The sequence below is a fragment of the Dreissena polymorpha genome, chromosome 13 (genome assembly GCF_020536995.1).
Source record: "Dreissena polymorpha isolate Duluth1 chromosome 13, UMN_Dpol_1.0, whole genome shotgun sequence".
NCBI classification, from domain to species: Eukaryota; Metazoa; Mollusca; class Bivalvia; order Myida; family Dreissenidae; genus Dreissena; species Dreissena polymorpha.
In genome coordinates this window covers 43,422,809-43,428,920 of record NC_068367.1, presented here as the reverse complement: position 1 = coordinate 43,428,920, position 6,112 = coordinate 43,422,809, and positions in this window count along the sequence as shown.

Below are 6,112 nucleotides of genomic sequence, written 5' to 3'. Positions count from 1 at the left end.
TGTACATAGGAAAATTAAATGTTTGCCAATAATCCATCTGTCCTGATCATGGCAATATGGATAACATAGGACAATAATTGCCTTCAAAGATGAAAGCCACGTTTTATATGCTGTCTGAAACAAGCTGTATATTTGGGAGATCCTAACCATGCAAACGCTCAGTTGGATTTGCAGGCACTGTGATATATTTGTGAGGAGAATAAATGTCTTGAAGTCACCCGGGGGTGACTAGAAGCCGATTCTTGTCACCCTAGGGTGACTTCAAGCTGATTTATGTCACCCTGGGGTGACTTCAAGCCGACCGGTTGACTAGAATCGGATTGAAGTCACCCCAGGGTGACATGAATCGGCTTCTAGTCACCCTAAGGTGACTTCAAGCCATTTCAGGTCGACAATGACCCAATGAGCATAGCGCTAGCTCAAGCCGACCGGGTGATTAGAATCGGCTTGAAGTCACTCCAGGGTGACATGAATCGGCTTCTAGTCAGCCCAGGGTGACTTCAAACCATTTCAGGTCGACAATGACCCACTTAGCGTTACTATGTTATATTCACATGTATAGGCATACATCATAAGATGATAACTCCAATATTTTTACCAGGCGACTTTGAAATGTGTCGGTGTTCTTGGCTGTTACGATTTATTCCACATGTTTACAATACGGTTTGAGAAAAAGTGCTTGCTACAGTCACGTGTACATCTGTCTTTTATAAGTTTAAAAAGGATGACCTCTAGTTGTGTAAATGATCTAAATGAAACTTGGTCAGATGATTTGTCCCAATGATATCTTGGATAAGTTCCAAAATGGTTTGGATTGCTTTAAAAACATGGCCACCAGGGGGCGGGGCATTTTTCCTTATATGGCTATATATGGCTTTAGTTAAACATTGTGAACACACTAGAGGCCACATTTATTGTCCAATCTTCATGAATTTTGGTCAGAAGATTGGTCTCAATGCTATCTTGGATGAGTTCGAAAATGATTTCGTTTGCTTGAAAACATGGCTGCCAAGGGGCAGGGCGTTTTTCCTTATATGGCTATAGGAAAATCTTGTTAACACTCTAGAGGCTACATTTATTGTCCGATCTTCATGACACTTGGTCAGAAGATTCATCCTAATAATATCTTGGACGAAGACCAAAATGATGCCGGTTGGTTGAAAAACATGGCCACAAAGGGGCGGGGCATTTTTCCTTATATGGCTGTAGTAAAACCTTGTTTGCACTTTAGAGGCCACATTTCTTTTCCGATCTTCATGAAACTTGGCCAGAAGATTTGTCCCAATTATATCTTGGATGAGTTCAAAAATTGTTGCAGTTGTTTCAAAAACATGGCCACCAGGGGGCGGGGCATTTTCCTAATATGGCTATATATTGCTTTAGTAAAACCTTATTAACACTAGAGGCCATATTTATTGTCCGATCATCATGAAACTTGGTCAGACGATTTGTCCCAATGATATCTTAGACGAGTTCGAAAATGGTTCCGGATGGTGGAAAAACATGGCCGCCAAGGGAGCGTGGCATTTTTCCTGATATAGCTATAGTAAAACCTTGTTAACACTCTAGAAGCCATAATTATTGTCCAATCATCACGAAACATTGTCAGAAGATTTGTCGCAATGATATCTTGGACAAGTTCGAAAATGGTTCCAGTTGCTTGAAAAATATGGCCACCAGGGGGCTGGACATTTTTCCTTATATGGCTTCATGAATCTTCATGAAACTTTGTCATAATATTTTTTTAATGATTTCTTGAATGTGTATGAAAATGGTTCTGGTCTGTAGAAAAACGTGGCTGCCTGGGTGTTCACTAGTCATGAAAGTTGGTAAGAACATTTTGTTCTTATAACATCTTGGGCTGCACATAACAGGTCAGTTCCTTTGAATCTCATGTGAGCGACTTGTGGCCTTTCAGGCCCTCTTGTACCTTAGATGGACTCCATACGCTGCTAGCCTGCTAGAATATTCTAGATGTGGTCTAACGATGGATTTGAACAATAATCTGAAGCTTCTTTCATCTTTTTTTTCTTCTGTTAACTTATGTTAGTGTAAAATGTTCTTGTTTGTTGTTTACTTGCGAACTATTTTTTGTGTGTTAATATGCAGACGCTGGCGGATATAACCAGGCCTCTTCTCATTTGCATATTTTACTACCGTACATCGATCAAATTTAGCGGTTGTTTGTGATCTTGTATATATTTTCTTATTGCTTTAAATGTGGCATAATAAATAGAATGTTTGCATATGCTACTGTTTTACTCTGTTGAGAAAAATATATTAGCCGTATACTTTGCATAAACACATCTGTATATAAATTCTCAAAAATCTTGTTTCATACGACAAATCATTAATTTATAACGAATATACATTATCAAAGAAGCTTTTGTCATAAGAAATGCGATTCTTAGTAGTACTGTTTTATAAACTTCAATACCGCCTTGATAGAAATTACGTGTTCTTACAATAGACTGCATTTATTTGTGTTCTTAAATGACTAATATATGCTATTTAATGTTAAGTTGTCATATCTAGTTGCGTGACATTAAAGCACGAAAACGAAGTACTTTTGCATAAGTGTCAATAAACTGTTGTTCTGTCTGTCCTAAACACTTTGTCTGGGCGGGAAAAAATGTACGTTCATTCACATAACCTATCGAAAGTGAAAAGGATATTTTGCTAGAGTGTCTCTGTGTCAACGTTCAAGATTGCATTTCGATGTCAAACATAAGAAATCAACGCATTTTTCTAGTATAAATGGATTTTAAATTACTGTGCATAAGTGAGCAAGATTCTTTGATGCAATGCCTCGAGTTCAATGTCAATGTCATAGTCGAATGCTAATTTACCACTCGCCAGATGTCATTCAAATGAGAGGATAAGATCACGATCAGCATATCGACTTTCGACACAACCCTTCGCAACGCCTTGTCGCGGCTATTTTGTCCGACAATGTATCGTTATATTCGAGTGCGCGTTTCATGTTCACGATTTTGACGTCTCTGCACATTGATTTTGTTGATAATGATTAGTTACATTTTAACAAAAGAACTATCTTTTATGCGAACATGTCGCAGAAAGCAATGCTTATCCAAAACTATTGATATTCACTGTTTGATGTAGCTACAGCCTTACTTCAATGAAAACGTGTATGCATGTTAACTGTGTATCGTTAAACAATGTAACAATTTCGAAACCTATATACCTGTTCAATTAATATTGTTCAAACATCAATGCTAATATGCAAATACAGACAAGTGTCCTTTTGAGGCAATTATGAAGAGGCAATTCGGCGTTTCCAAGTACTCAGTGTGAGCGTAATGCTTTGTGTTTTCTGTGTTCTCGAGTGCATCCAGAACATAGATATTCCTGACAGTCAACACAAAACTGTTTCACAACCGCCTTTTTACCATCAAGCATGGATCAAATTTTAGCAAATTCGTCTCCGCTTGGTCTCCTTTTGGTTTTACATCTTTTTCAAGTTTCAATTTTGAAAGAGAAAGGCTTATTTAAACATGCATTTTTTTGTAGCACGATCAATTTTGAATGAGATAGGCATTTCTTTGAACAGGGAATACCGTATTGAAAGACACGACACAAGAGTTTGTTTTATCTGTAGGTATATACTTGAATTCGTATATATATATATATATATATATATATATATATATATATATATATATATATATATATATATATATATATATATATATATATATATATATATATATATATAGTCAAACCTGAATTCAGCGGTCAGTCAAGGGAAATGATCAAAGTGACCGTTGTCCACAGGTGACCGTTGAATTCGGATCACAATTTTAAGAAGGTTGGTCAGTTGGTAGTATTACTACGTCGTTACCCCACCCAGTCGTTTGCATACAGTGTAAAACAAATGCTCATTGCATTAACAAAGCATAATAACAGCATTAACTTACGCGTGTACATTGAATAATAGAGAATAATATCTTTAAGATTGATTTTATTTCATAATGTTAAATTAAACAATGACTTTATCAACGCTGGTATAATTGTTTTATCATGCATCTCATTCATTCAGTAAATAAAGCTTGTCACGTTCCGTTGACGTAACGTCCGTAAAAGTCTAAAAAGCGGATTCGGTGTCATAAACCGATAGTACGGTGTAATTGTACCGTTCTAATTCAAAGAAATAGCGGTCATTTAATTTAGCGATAATTACTTTCAACAAGTCATAAACTCTGATAAATTTTCTTTAGAAGATACACCCACAATTATCCCCGGAAAAAAACCTTCTCAGCACCTTATAATTTGTTTACTCGCAGCGGGCCGCTTTTATAATATCATAGACAATTACCGCTTTCAGACGCTTTAAATGTTGCAAATCAGTCCATGTTTTGCCATTACAGCTGATCACTAATCCTCTTATCGCCTTCTTATAAAAACACTCGCCAGCTTAATATTGTTTTTAACACTTAATCAGCGATACAGATCAATAGACTTTCTCACGCGCTAATGCGTTATGCATGCAGACGATAATTGCTATTAATACACATTGTTATTGTTAATGTCACCTGTTTAAAGTGATATTATGGGCATCTAACAGTTTATAGCTGGCTATCGCAACCGTTGTTTATTTTTGGTATTTTCACTTCATATACAATGTACACTTATATTTGTTAATTCAGCATCACCATACTAAAACACTATCCCGGAGAGAGAAAAAAAATGCATTTGAATATCAACCTTCTTTTCGTTAAACAACTGATCATGCATGTACGATGTGAACCTAAATTTAGTTTTAGTGCAGATTCGTTCATACGACACAAAGACACAATTTTGTTTTACGGATCATTTCGGCTTAGAGGAGTGGTTTAGTCATGTAAAGTAACGAATATAAAATATATTTTTAATAAACAACTGGTAGCAAAATGAGTTGCAGACAATTGGTCTTTTAATGCAATCAAAATGAAAATTCAATAATAATGGTGAAACAATTTTACATACCGGTCATGGATGCACAAATTGTTTGTTTACTCGCAGCGGGCCGCTTTTATAATATCAAAGACAAGTACCGCTATCAGACGCTTTTACCGCAAAATAGACGGACACATGATGTGCTGTGTTTTTAATTTTCGCGGCTCGAGACGACTGACGCGTGACCGTTGATTTCAGGTCAAACATGAATTTCGGAGTGGAATGTAGTGGCCGTTGGCCGTTATGGACAGGTGGCCGTTGAATTCAAGTGTAATATAGAGTGTTTTTCGTCGGGGGGATTCCAGACTGACCGTTGTCTGCAGGTGACCGGTAAATTCAGGTGGCCGTTAGGTCAGTTTCGACTATATATATATAACATTTCAAGTATTGTTCACGTATTCGTCTTTTTTATTGTATATGTACGCAACGAAAACATTTTATGCTGCTCTGGTGAACATGCGTTTTGGTGGACGAAAATAGTGTAGCAATAAACAAAGATTCCACACAATATTTTTTATGTTGTTTACTTGCTTGTCTCTCTTATTGAACTCACGGAAACCATATAATGCTTTTGAATGTACGGATCTTAGTAGGGCATGTTTGTCATTATACCGAGTACATGCTTGCTTAATACAATTTAGTTTTTTTTTACTTATAGGTAGCGTTATAATGACATATAATTTAGTTTTATAAATTTAACAAAACGACTGATAAAAAAGTAATACAAATAATAAATGATGCCTGATGCTTGAAACAATTAGATTACACCTATTCAGTATTCATTTAAAATGCATGCGAAGATATGAAAATCAGTGAAAGCCTAAAGGTTGTTATAGAATGTAATTTTTGTTTGTCACGAGCCGGATTCTTCGCGTATTATTGTGAATCACAACTGATCATTAATAATAGCGCAGCAAATTATTACCGAGGTAGATGGAATTTGTATAATTTTACATGCCTTGCATCATATTCAATGTTTTTGACAATATAATCAATTTAATGAAATAAATACAAGAAGCTTTTGTAAGACATACTTATGACAAAATTATCAAACATTTTCATAAATGAAGTTTAAAACACATAAGCTAAATTGTCATTAACGACATTATGTAAATAATGTGCGAGGTAGTATTTGTGAATAAGAATAAGACATTGA